Source organism: Carassius gibelio, chromosome A16 (genome assembly GCF_023724105.1).
Source record: "Carassius gibelio isolate Cgi1373 ecotype wild population from Czech Republic chromosome A16, carGib1.2-hapl.c, whole genome shotgun sequence".
Lineage (NCBI taxonomy): Eukaryota > Metazoa > Chordata > Actinopteri > Cypriniformes > Cyprinidae > Carassius > Carassius gibelio.
Window position 1 is genome coordinate 13,468,280 of NC_068386.1, and position 13,683 is coordinate 13,481,962.

Sequence of the window (13,683 nt, forward strand, 5' to 3'; positions counted from 1 at the left end):
TTCAAACACACCTATTACAACTGATTAGTTTTGGCTTGCGTTCAATTGAGGCAATTGGACCCAAGGCCTATAATTGATGATCAATGTTCACTATAGTAAAGCAACGGAACCATGGACTCAAGAAGCTGTAACTTCACTGCTGCTGAAACCAATGCACTACTAGAGGGTGTTCAATTCCATTATAGAACAATAGTGGGAAGTTTTAATTCTGCTAAGGATACCAACAAAAAGAAAAATGATGTTTGGATTTTAATCACAGAAAATGTGAATGTCATAGGGTCTGGCCAGAGGAGGACCACAGACCAAATCAAATTGCGGTGGAAGAATCTTAAGGCCAGGGCAACAAAGGACCACGCTGAAGCCAAAAACCCACAAACAGGCAACAAGCCATTTAAAGGGGGGGTGAAATGCTATTTCATGCATACTGAGTTTTTTACACTGTTTAGCATGGGAATCCAACTCTTTAACATCGACAAAGTTTCAAAAATTAAGTTGTACGTTTGAAGGAGTATTTTTGGAACAAAAAAAAAATTCAAACGTACAACTTACAACTTACGTACAACTTAATTTGAAACTTTGTTGATTTTTAAACTTTGTCGATTTGGTCTTCCGGTTTGTCACAAGTTTCGGAAAGTTTTTTTCGAGTATGGGTCTGTGTGACGTTAAATGGAGCGGAATTTCCTTATATGGGTCCTAAGGGCACTTCTGCCGGAAGAGCGCGCGCTCCCGTAGAGCAGAGCACAGACGAAAGAAGTGGGTTTTTGGTTGCGAGGGCATGACAACCCTGTGCAGATTACCAAAAAAAAACAGCATTAAGGGACCAGTGGATGGAGTTTATTTTTACAGAGCATCAACGGAGTTGTGCAAGTGTTTTTGTTTGTTCCCTGCATTTCGAAGATGCATGGGTCTGTGTGACGTTAAATGGAGCGGAATTTCCTTATATGGGTCCTAAGGGAACTTCTGCCGGAAGAGCGCGCACTCCCGTAGAGCAGAGCACAGACATTCACTGATCAGAGCGACAGCATTGCAAAATGTCACAAAAGAAGTGTGTTTTTGGTTGCGAGGGCATGACAACCCTGCGCAGATTACCAAAAAAAAAAACAGCATTAAGGGACCAGTGGATGGAGTTTATTTTTACAGAGCATCGACGGAGTTGTGCAAGTGTTTTTGTTTGTTCCCTGCATTTCGAAGATGCTTGTTTTACAAACAAGGCCCAGTTTGACGCCGGATTTGCACATCGTTTATTTCTTAAGGATAATGCAGTCCCAACGAAAAAGGGTCACGATCGTGTGTTGGAACCGCAGGCGGTGAGTAAAACTGCTTCAAATATCTCTGTGTTGTTAACTTAGCTATCGGTGCGTAAGCACATCAAGTAAACAAAACAAAAAAAAGACGACAAAGTGGAACTTAGTCATTTTCCAAAACCGCTAAGCAAATATATACAGTTCCAGTACATACCACATAGAGACGTCCTGCTGTCAGTAAAAACGAGCATTTCACCCCCCCCCCCTTAAGAGGGGAGATTACACATATGTGGTCGTCGACATCATTGGAAGTGAGAAGTCGCAAGCTCTCCATGGTATTCAAGGTGTTGTAGGGGATGGCGAGCCTTAGATTGAGGAGGAGGAGGAAAATCTGCCAGTTCCTCCTGAAGCTGGATCCTTATTGGTTGAGCCAGTTGTAGTTGCCACAGGATCTTAGAGGAAAGGCTTGAAGCGGCCTTCATCAAACAAAGATGATGTTTACAAGACACTTCTACAAAAAGAGACTGAAAGGGCAGAAGCAGAGCTTCGTCTGGCAGAGGAACAACTGACTCTGACCAAACTGCAGCAAACCAAGGCCAGACTTGAGATCCGCCTCCTAAAGGCTACGCTCCGACAAGCTGGTCTCTCCACATCAGAAGAGGAAGTCTGAAATTATTGTGGAGTATTTGACATTAAGACTTTTTTATTATTATTTAATACATCTATACTTGTTATAAATATCCTCAATGTACAGTGTTTGTGTTGTAGGTCTCAGATGAGCAGACTGCTGGAAGAGGATGGGGTGGGGTTTTTCTTGTTTTTAGTTTTTTTAAATGTGTGGATTTCACTTCAAATAAAAAATAATTTATATTGACCCCACACTGGCTTGTTGCTCTTTACATATCTATAGTTCTACATTTTTATTGCCTATCCTGTTTGAGCACTGGTTATCCAGCACTGGTTATCCAGATTTGGTGATCCTGAAAAGTTCCTATCCGGATCAGATTGATCCAATCCGATGTTGCTTTAAAAAACTGGCTCCAAAAGTAAGATGGATTACGTGATCACGGATCGCAAAAAAAGGATTACTTAATCCGGATCAATTTTATCCGGATTAAACCTTTTGAAAAACCGGGCCCTGGTGATTATGGAATAAATGACTGCTCATATTCCAGCAGTAATTCACATTGATCAAGAGTGAATCCAGGGTTTTTTTGTTTCTAGTTTTTTTTCCTCATCACTATTGTTGTAATGTCTGGGAATCCAGAACGCGCATCCATCAATAGAAACACATATTAGTTGAACCCAGTTTGTTTTACATGGTATTTATAACAAACCATATTACAGATGATTTGTCAAATTTAAATTGAACCGTGTTCCCAGCACGAACCGTGTGTGGTGAACCGTATGGTTTCGGTTTCAAAAAAAAAAAAAAAAAACTAAAAGCAAGTTTTTTTTTTATCCTATTCATCTCACTCCAGTCTAACTTTAAACTTCTAGGTAATTAACTGCACATTGTCTTAGGCCTATACATACTGAGGATTATTAAGGCTAAATTTTACTTAACACTCTTGCTAAATGGGGGTAACTTCAGCCACTCCCAGGTATCCTTTAGAAGACTACTACTACCATATCTTACACCTGTTCACTGATCGCCAATCTAAGACTGCCCAATAGCAACAGAATAGCTCTGACTTTCAGCGACTACCATTGTCTTACCCAGACCGCAAAATGGGGCAAAACCCTGTGCAAAAGTTTGGTAGTAGATTCTAGCCTTTAACTTACAGACACCAACTTGCAATGTTTTTTTTTTATTTTATTTTTTTACTTAATACTACACATAGGGCATAGAATTTGGGACGATTTGGGATTTCAGACAATTATTTAATTATATACCAATAAACAGATGCTAACATTTATTTTGTACAAAAAAAAAAAAAGATGTTTACATGAGAGGAAAAGTTCAGATCAGGGGTGGCCAACCCTGCTCCTGGAGGGCTAATTTACTGCAGACTTCAGTTTTAAGTTCAACCCTGCTCCAACACCTGTGCTTGGTAGCTTGATATATTTCACGTTTGTAATCAGATCAATCCATAATTTTTCTAAACTATATCCATAAAGTCTTTTTCTTGACATTTGAATGTGTGATCAAAATGACGAATGTAATCAGCTGCGAGGCTGTTGGGTGTAAAAAAAAAATTAAATCACACACCCTGAACAAAATACAGGGTTGGCTACTCCTGGGCTAGACTAGTGGTTCTCAAACCTGTCAATCAACCAAAGTATACCCATGTCAAATGGATATACCATCCACATTCCAACAACTTCAAGGATTCTTTTACTATCACAGGCAACATGCCTCATTCTAACACACCTGATTCAATACATCAGCTCATTAGTTAAGACCACAGGACTCAAAACTGTTGTGTCCAACATGGGAGACAGCTAAAATTGTGCTGTGGTGGAGGGATCTCCAGGACAAATTTGAAAAGCAATAAGCTGTGTTTTACTTCAATTTCAGACATACCTCTACTGCCATTAAAATGCATTCCACTTTGTGTAGTGGATGAGGAATGTTTTTATAGACAGACCCTCAACCCCATCAATTTTGACAGAGGGAACAACTACTTCATATGGGAAGTCATGGCCTAATGGTTAGAGTTGCACTCGCAATTTAAAGGTTGTGAGTTCGAGTCTCGGGCCGACAGGAATTGTAGGTGGGGTGAGTGCATGTACAGTTCTCTCTCCACCTTCAATACCACGACTAAGGTGCCCTTGAGCAAGGCACTGAACCCCCAACTGCTCCCCGGGCAGCCGCAGCATAAATGGCTGCCCACTGCTCTGGGTGTGTTCACAGTGTGTGTGTGTTCACTGCTCTGTGTGTGTGCGCAAGCAGAGCACGAATTCTGAGTATGGGTCACCATACTTGGCTGTATGTCACATCACTTCATATGTACACTTCAGGCAGCACCATATACCACACTGCAACAAGACTGCGACATCTCTGCAGAGTGTGCTTAAATTTAATTTTAACCATAGGTTAAATTAGGTTTAAGTCTAACAACACACAACTTAAACAGCCCAAGCATACCTATCTAATATTTCAACTCCATAGCAGTTTCCAAATGATGAAAGGCTTATGACATTCTAATTCAGTCCACTGCAAGAGTTCCACCAATATGGGCACTCGTAAAATTGTAATGAAGTAAGAATGAGTGAAAATGCCCAAACATTCCGTTTCTGTTGGATGAAACCAACCATAATGATCCGCTGCTCCCATGAACATACCAATGAGAGATTCAGCAGCAACAACTAGCCTGAACATGCACTGGGTCACAGCCGCCCCTGCAGGCAGAAAACCTACGGCTGTCCCATCCCCATACAGTGAAGCAGCCTTACAACACCACAGACCACCACCAAAACACAAAATTAAATTGAGATTCAATCCAAGAATGTCCATTATTGATGTGGAGTATGAAACCGAGAAAGAGAACAAAACTTACAACATAAATGCTGATGTGTAGCAGCAAACAAACTTTATACAGTCTATATCTGTTGGAGTGTATGCATGACACCCAAGACCATAGACAGTACTGTAAAAGCAAAGAACCAGCCAAAGTGCACCTCTAACTAAGCCTACTTAAAGATTTAGTCTTTGCAGCCAATGGAAACTAAACAATAATGAAAGTGCACATGGCTTTAGCAAGGCCTGTGGAAAACCTGGGATCTGTCCCAAACATTGAGATGTGTGTTTGCAATCTTGTGGACTCGCGATCACTGCAGCGTGTGTGTACAATTTCATGGGACTGTAGGGAGCCCCATTTGAAATTTCTAAATTTGATAAGGATGTTCACAGGCATAACCACCATGTGCCCCTGATGTACCCTTGGGCTGTGCCAGTTCTATGCACAAGTTTTAGCAGAGCAGGGTAAACAAAATAACCTAACGTTGAAGATTAATAAATGGATATAATGAGTTGGATCTCTGCCTTAAAACAATAGACTGTTGTTTAGTGTTGAAAATGCAATTTTCAATCCCATGACCCATGCTCGGGACTTAATGGTGCATTTCCATTAAGAGGACCAGCTCAACTCGACTCTGCTCACTTTTCGCTCCATTTTCCATTGCAGATAGTACCTCCACAATAGTACCTGGTCGTCATAGCGATGCCGCAGAAAACTGCTGTGAAGTAATCTTCTACGTGACACACACACCCGCTACCCACACACACAGGACAATGGAGGAAATCGAGTGTATGCTGTTTTTGATCCTCGGGATGTGGCTGTTTCTCACAGCAAGAAGACAAACATTGTTTCAGGAGAGGCTGAGGGCAGCAAAACTATTTAAAAATGGCAGGGTTATTCAGGATACTCTCTGGCTCGTGCAATGATGATGCAGTGAATAGTGACGATTCTCTCTCATTTTAGTATCGCGTCAGCTCGCTCAGAACCTCACCAGAGGTGATACGAAAAAAGTACCTGGAAGCAGGTAGAGGTACAACTTTTACACAGTGGAAAAACCAAACAAAGGTGAGACGAGGCGAGGCAAGTTGAGCTGGTACGGTGTAGCAGCACCATTAGACAGCAGAGATTCCCCAAATATTATGGATAAAAAAACAAAAACAAAAAAACTCTAGGAAGACAAATCTTAATACTGCTGCATACAATTACATAGAAGATTCACTTAGAATTCCATAGAAGGTGTGTTTCCAACTTTTTCTGAAACCGCTTAGGGAGGGCCATCTCATACTGTACAACATGATAAAACATGCACAAAACAGGGCCCGTAGAAGAAATGATATACTGACTCTGACTGAAAGAAGCTACATTTATGTTCACAAACTTGGCCCAGTCAGAAAAAAGATGATGAGACCGAAAGACATAAACCAGAAGAACTAACAAGAGTAAAGTGTAAAAGTTTCGCTATTCTTGGCTGTATGTAGCACCCCCCCCCCCCCATGTTGTTCTAAACCCGTAAGATCACTGTCATCTTCAGAACACAAATTTAGATATTTTTGATGAATCCTGAGAGCTTTCTGACCCTCTCATAGACAGCAATGTAACTACAATGATTAAGGTCCAGAAATTTTGCAAATAAAGCAGTAAAATAATCCAGTTACATCAGGAGTTCAACCATTATTTTACGAAGCTATGAGAATACTTTTTGTACGCAAATAAAATAAAAAGAATGACTTAATCCTCCACGTTACCCTGGGGCCATTTTGGAGAAAATCAACTGAACATAAACAGCGTATGCTATTCTGTCTCAGCTGCACCAAAATGGTCACATTATTTAACTGTTCTCCTTGTCAGTTTTATTTTACGGTCTTCTCGTCTACAGTATTGATGTGCAGTTCAAGCAAAAGTAATAATCGATAATCACTGGGTATTATTCGATTAGTAGTCGATAATCGCCCCCGCTCCCCGTGCATGCACCCATGCATGCATAAACACACACCCATAAAAAGAGAGAGAGGGAATGACTATTCAGGCTTTCAATCTGTATATGGTAAACTGTTTAATTCATCAGAGAAAGGTCTATTCTACTCCCAAACAAATGAATGGTTGTATGATTGCTGAAACATTAATATAACATAACCAAATGACGGCACTTATTAACATACAGTCCGTCTTTTAACAACTGAAAAGGCTGTAGGATCCTAGGACATTTCTATTTTTAAAATGAGCTTGAACATTCATAAAATTTTTTGTAAAAATTTACAGATTAATTAAGATTAGAACAGATTAATTCAGACATGAATATTAGGTTTAAAACACATTACGAGTTAAAACAGAATATCATAAAACACAGTACGCGCTAAAACACATTGTGAACAGCCTAAATGACGGCACTAATTTGAACATTAATTTTAATGTCTGCATTTATAACAATAACCTATTTAATATTTTTATGAAAAAAAAAGATATTGGCGGCTCTACCCTCTGGCGTTTTCTCCCTTCCCCCGCTGGCCAGCACTGCACGCTCCGGGCCGGTGTTCTGTCCATCTCTGCTACCCTGTCAGATTTTGTTTCCTCCCATGAAAAAAGTCGGTAGTACTTATATGGGCCCGCCAAACTGAGGGGGAGCTTTTAATTGAAACGAGAGAACTAATATTGAGCCTTACACACCCCGGCACATGGCTAATCAGATTCCTCTGCCCTAGAAATGAAGTCAAAATTACGACAATGAAATCATGTTACATTGCATGAAGTAAAATTGTATATATTAAACCTGTACACTCCGCCAAAAAATGTATCTATAAAAAAAAAAAAAAAAAAAAGTATGTGCACCTGTCAGTCTTCACATAAAAACATTTCATGAGACACTCGTTTGTATTAAATGTTTGTTTTTTGTTTTTTTCAACATGCACTGAAATATTTATTCGTAATTTTTTCGTGTTGCAAATATTAAACAGGAAAATATGTTTGATTCAGGAGGCGAATATCTCACTATAGATAAGTGTACAAAAAAAAATTGTTTGCATTTTATCTTAAAATTGACAGAAGCCTGAGGCTTTGTCTTATAATAAAAAGTAACAAAGCCCAAAGCTTATCGCGATTTAAAAAAAAACGTTACATATAGGGCTGTAGTACTCGAGTCTGGTCTTGGACTCGAGTCCGGACTCGAGACATTTTTCTGTCGTCTCGGACTCGTTGAATTTGCACTCGGACTTGTCTCGGACTTGGCCATTGGACTCGCCAAGTCTTCTAGTTGGTCTTGACCGAGTCCAGCAAAAAAATAAAATAAAAAATTTCTCCTTCAAAACAAAACCACATTTGCATGATGTCGCGACTGAAAAAGTGTGGAAAACGCTAGGAGCGCCGCTCTCCTTATTTCCAAAGCACTCTAGCCTGCGCTTGCGCTCCAGTGGCGTCTGCTGTTGCTGGGCAACCATAACCCGCTCTTCATGATGACGCAGAAGTTTCAGCAAAGAATAAATGGAATTCCAGCACTAAACACCCCTTTCAGTAGCTCTGCTAATAGATTCATTTAAAAAAAGGCTATCCTTGTACAACTATGATCATCTGTTTCTCCATCTTGCCTTAGCTTTCAGTATTGTTCCGGGAGTTTTTTACACTGTTAAAAGTTTTTTACACTGTTAAAAAGTTGGATTCCCATGCTAAACATGGACAAAGTTTCAAAAATTAAGTTGTACGTTTGAAGGAGTATTTCTGTTCCAAAAATACTCCTTCCGGTTTGTCACAAGTTTCGGAAAGTTTTTTTTGAGTATGGCTCTGTGTGACGTTAGATGGAGCGGAATTTCCTTATATGGGTCCCGAGGTCACGTTTGCCGGAAGAGCGCACGCTCCCATATAGCAGAGCAGAGAGAGGCTGTGCACAGACAATCACTGATCAGAGCGAGAGCGTCGCGAAATGTCACAAAAGGAGGAGTGTTTTTGGTTGCCAGGGCAAGACAACCCTGCACAGATTACCTAAAGAGAAACAGCATTAAGGGACCAGTGGATGGAGTTTATTTTTACAGACCATCAACGGAGTTGTGCAAGTGTTTGTGTTTGTTCCCTGCATTTCTAAAATGCTTGTTTTACAAACAAAGCCCAGTTTGACGACGGATTTGCGTATCGTTTATTTCTTAAGGATGATGCAATCCCAACGAAAAAGGGTCACGATTGTGTGTTGGAACCACAGGCGGTGAGTAAAACTGCTTAAAATATTTCTGCCTCCTTGTTAGTGCGTCCGCCTCCCATCGGAGACCCGGGTTCGAGCCCCGCTCGGAGCGAGTCCTTGCTGCTGCTGCTCTCGTTCAGTTTCAGCCTTCACAGCTGTCACAGCTTCCAAACGCTCTCAACGCAACTGGCGCTCGTGATTCTTTAGCTCCGCCCACACGTCACGCCTCCAGGCGCTCATGTTTTTCCGGGAAAAATCGGTACAGACTATCTTTCTCTTATGAATATAATAAAACTAAATACTTTTTGGAGTTATGAAGGATGCAGTACTACTCTATAGGTACTCAAGATTAACATGATATTGAGTGAAAACGAGCATTTCACCCCCCCTTTAATGATGATGAAAATTCGGCTTTGATCATAAAAATACATATACACAATATGGCAGTGTGTACTGTATAAAGCATAAAAGATCGTTGGCATTCTTGAAAATATTTTCTCTACAAGAGGGGGGCCCAGAAGAAAAAGTTTTGGAACCAGTGGCCGACACAAACATAAGTTATTTACTTTAAATCATACAGGCCTACCTCATGTTTTACGTTTGCATTTAAAAAAAAATAAAAAAATAAATACTTTTCAGGTCTAGGTCCAATCCCTCACTTTTTCTAGTTATATATAAAAGGTTAAAATATTGAGCCAGTAATTATTTTTATATTGCAATATAATAATATCGATATCACCTGGAGTGTGTAAAATATTGTGATATGAATTTTAGCTCATATCGCCCACCTATACTGCGAAGACATTTAATGATAAAAAATCTACTAAGAACAACAATATAAAACACGCTAAGGATTAATGAGCTGCTGGATTCATGAATATTTATCAGGTTGTGTGCATTCGCTCAAGCTGAATTGCTGAAATCAAAACGAACGATAAAAGGTGAACAACACCAGCCAAAGAGACTGCATTTGTGCATTAGCTCCGCCCACTACCAGAAAACCAGTTTAATGCCAGTTATAAAAAGCTGAAGAATTCCAAAAAGGAACGCTGTTATTTTGACAGGAAAATACAAAGAATATTGTTTACATGCACCACGTCAATTCTCAATTGTGTGCACGAGAAAGCAATAGCGAGGGCGTGCACCTTCACACTACAGTTTATGGTATGTCAAATACAGGTGCGCTACACATGCATTGAGATGAACTGAAAAATATCACTGATCGCTAGACGGACAGTGAAACCCTGAAGCACTCAGTCAGTGTAAGCCGAGTGAAAATATATCTGTGCTAAACTTCAGCCTCCAATTCACAGACTGGTGACTAAAATCTGAGAATTTATTAGCCACTGGCTAATATCAGACGTCATTTTGTCGCCCAGATTGAGGATTTAGTCACATATGCGAGTGACTTACTCACAATGCAGAAAGTTGTTGAGGTACATTTACAGATGCAGCACAGATAGTAGAAATTCAGCACTATTTTTGTAGCACAGCATATTGCGATCTCGGCAGAAAACATGTTTAAAATGCATTATAAACATGTTTTACAACATGGCTTAATAAATAAGACCAGTATGCTTTAATTATAGAACAAATTGAACTGTAATTATTATTAAAGACACAATACCACACATAGCATGAGCCACATTCAGAGTTTTTTGTTGTTTTCATAAAATAAAGTAATTAGAGACACCTATAATATGCAAAATAAACAATGTGTGATGTGGTTTGATATAATAGCTAAATATATATTCCCTGTAAAGCGACTACTAAATGTGTAAACTAAATGTAAGAACTAATTCAACAGTATAAATAAATTAAGCTGCACAGTGCTGTTGCCATACAAACAAAACCTAGTATTAGCATATCTATTAACATATAGAATATTCTATTATAAACAACCCATCAAGTATTGGCATGTAAACAAACAGCAGCACATGGCTATTATTTTATAAAATAAATGAGGAAGTGTCATTGGCAATGTGCAGTAATAATTCCTCTCATTCCCATCAGGGGAATTCATATTTATCTGTGCATTCTATGAGCTTAGATCATATTGTTAAGAATTGAAAACAACCCAAAATATTAGTAAAGTCTACTCACCCTAATATGCTAGTACACATTCCAAAAGCAAAGGCAGTCCTGTTATCGTTGTTTTCTCCTTGGTCATCCACTCTAAAGAAGAAAAAAAGGCTAACATCATTGTCAAGCATTTATTTATATGGGGGGAAAACTTGTCTTATGTAAGTATCAAGATAAAAAAAAAAACTATACAAAAAATCAGTTTACTATTATGGACATCTTAAACATACTAGTTTCTAATTATTTCAACTATGAAACTAACCTATTTTTTAAACGTGAAAAAAAATACATATGTAAAGAGTTTACCATGGTAACCTTCAACAATAAGCGATGGAGGAGGAATCCCTCCTCATAGCTGAACAGTGAAAACCCAGTGGCTTTTTTAAAGTGATGCAAGTGTCACCAAGACTAAAATCTACGACTAACGTTAGTCAGTAAATGATCAGCAGTACAGTAAATGTACTCAAATACACCCGTGTTAATGCTTAAAATGTAAATGGTTCCATTTAAATTTTTATATGATTGTTTACATTATGCTAACAGAGCAAGCTGAAAGAGAAACGCACGAAGCTAAGCTGGCTGGCAGGCTAGGGACATGGAAGTCCAACGTCACAAAACAAAATGGGCTGCATACTTGAAACCTGGAGTTCGAGCACACGAACAAGAACTCGCGATCCTTCAAAACATCAACAACATCCTAATTTTAGTTTTAAATCTTAAGTAGCGCATTAGAGACTCGGTGTTATATCCCCCCGTTTATTTCCGCAGCAAATCGGTATAAGCTTCTCCCTATGAGCTCATTCCCCCTTAGGACTGCTGGTACTCACCGTCGTCCTCGGCTTCCTGCTGCTGCCGTTTTCCTTTGTAAGACTGTGGACCTTCCCGATGCGCAATGCGCACGTAAGATATTCCAAAACTTTCAATGCAAGTTTAAGATACTTGAACCATTATTCATTATCTAAAACAAAATCAATCATTAAATGTTTGATGTTAGCACAACTCGGTGCACATTCACCAAACAGTGTGGATCAACCCGGACTCTTTGGTGACACCCGACCACTGGAACCTATGAGAAGCGAATGGAGAGGAAGACCCGCCTCCAGTTCTACGGGCCTCCATTTCAAAGTCCAATGTGTGGAAGCATGTTATGCGCATGGTATCTAAGGAACGTACCTTAAAATGGCTGCCGATGTCGTGGGAGGAGCTTGTTAGAAAAACTGTCTACCATCCTACATCATGCCTTTGAGATTGTTGCAGGGTGCAGTCTTGCTCCTTAAAGTTTCTTGTCAAAGAACTCGAGGACGTCAGTTTACCCAGAGAAGATCTTGTTCTTTAGTGCTGCGAGATATTCCATAGTTACCATACTGTTGCTAAATGTACTGGGACAAAAATGTCACAGAACCGATTTTGGAATCAACCACACCTTTGCACCTAGTAACCAAAACACTTAATACGCAACGTGGACTGTTATCTGTTTCAAGAAACATTTTAGATTTGAAAAAGGCAATTATAATAAACAAATAATAATATTTTTATGTGGTTCCTCTTGCTCACGGTTCAAGGTAATAAACCAGATTAATACTGAGTCTCTAAAAATAAAACAATACATTTAAAAAACCTGGCACTGAGACCATTCATTCACTCCTTTCCTTTGAGCAAGTCAAAGGCTCAACAAATGTAAATGCTTGTCTTTTAACCCCAAGGGAGGTCCTGGCAAAGATGCATGCATGCACCACCAAGAGAAAGGCTCCACTTTGTTCAGGGACTGAAACGGTTTTCATTTCCACCATAGTGTTCTTGATGTTGACTGTTCTTGATTCACCACACTTTACCCATTATTCTTAGATGAATTTCAATTATTTAGACTTAATCCCTCTCTCTTATTCCCAAGCTGTACCTCCAAGAAGCATAAATACAATACTAGAGAGCTGTCACTCACAGTGAAAGGGAACAACTAAATAGAAAAAATTCAAATCAAAACCACACATTCAGGTCATATTATTATAAACCGTGAATATGGGGTGTATATCATGTAATTATGGTATATTGATATGTATTACCAAAATATAAGATTGTATTCACTTTGGTAGGGTACTGACTCTGGCAAACAGTAAGGACCTTTTATACCAGTTTCCTTATACCAGTTTTCAGTCACTAAAATGGCCTTAAAAAACCTAAATGAATCAGCCTTTGCTCAATACAAAACATTTGAACCACAGTACATGTCCTTGACTCCGGTGGAAATAAGATTAGTCAAGTCTTTACATAAGACTATTCAGAAAGGACACTGTACAAGGAATTGACTCTAAATGGTAGGTACGGGCAATGTGTCATTGGACACGTATAGCCTATAAGACTACAAGAAAAGTGTATTTAAAAATCCATTGACATACTCTCATTCAGAAAGGGGCACATGGGCAAGTTTCACAGATCAGTTTGTTCACTCAAGTGTAGCCCTTGAAAGTCCATTAGATACCTGATATCCACAGATGTTTGGGAATACCACACTCCCTTGTGATATTCTCTTGTGGTAAAAGAAGACTCAAGAGTGTAATCCCATTGTAAACCTCACCCGAAGCAACAAAAATGTTTGTGAATTGTGGAAACATTATATCAATCGAAACAACAAAAATGTTTGTGAATTGTGGAAACATTATATCAATCAAAATCATACAGTACAGCATATAAGATCATACAGAACAGCATATCCTACAACAATGTACTAATGTGC

The 13,683-nt window shown here is 39.2% G+C and overlaps 1 protein-coding gene and 1 long non-coding RNA gene across 2 annotated transcripts in view; one reads left to right on the top strand and one right to left on the bottom strand.

Moving 5' to 3' along the window:
- The window catches only part of LOC128030688 (uncharacterized), a 36,400-nt gene extending 24,395 nt beyond the window's left edge, over positions 1 to 12,005 (bottom strand). Inside the window, exons 1-2 of the mRNA XM_052618513.1 lie at positions 11,780 to 12,005; positions 10,974 to 11,045 (exon numbers count right to left, since the gene is read on the bottom strand). The gene's annotated coding sequence lies outside the window, so the exon portion shown is untranslated. The remainder of the gene's footprint in view (positions 1 to 10,973; positions 11,046 to 11,779) is intronic.
- LOC128030690 (uncharacterized) lies at positions 11,516 to 12,791 on the top strand. The gene is made up of 2 exons (XR_008187939.1): positions 11,516 to 11,852; positions 11,947 to 12,791. It is a non-coding gene; the product is annotated as an uncharacterized LOC128030690 (long non-coding RNA).
- The last annotated feature ends 892 nt before the right edge of the window (positions 12,792 to 13,683 follow it).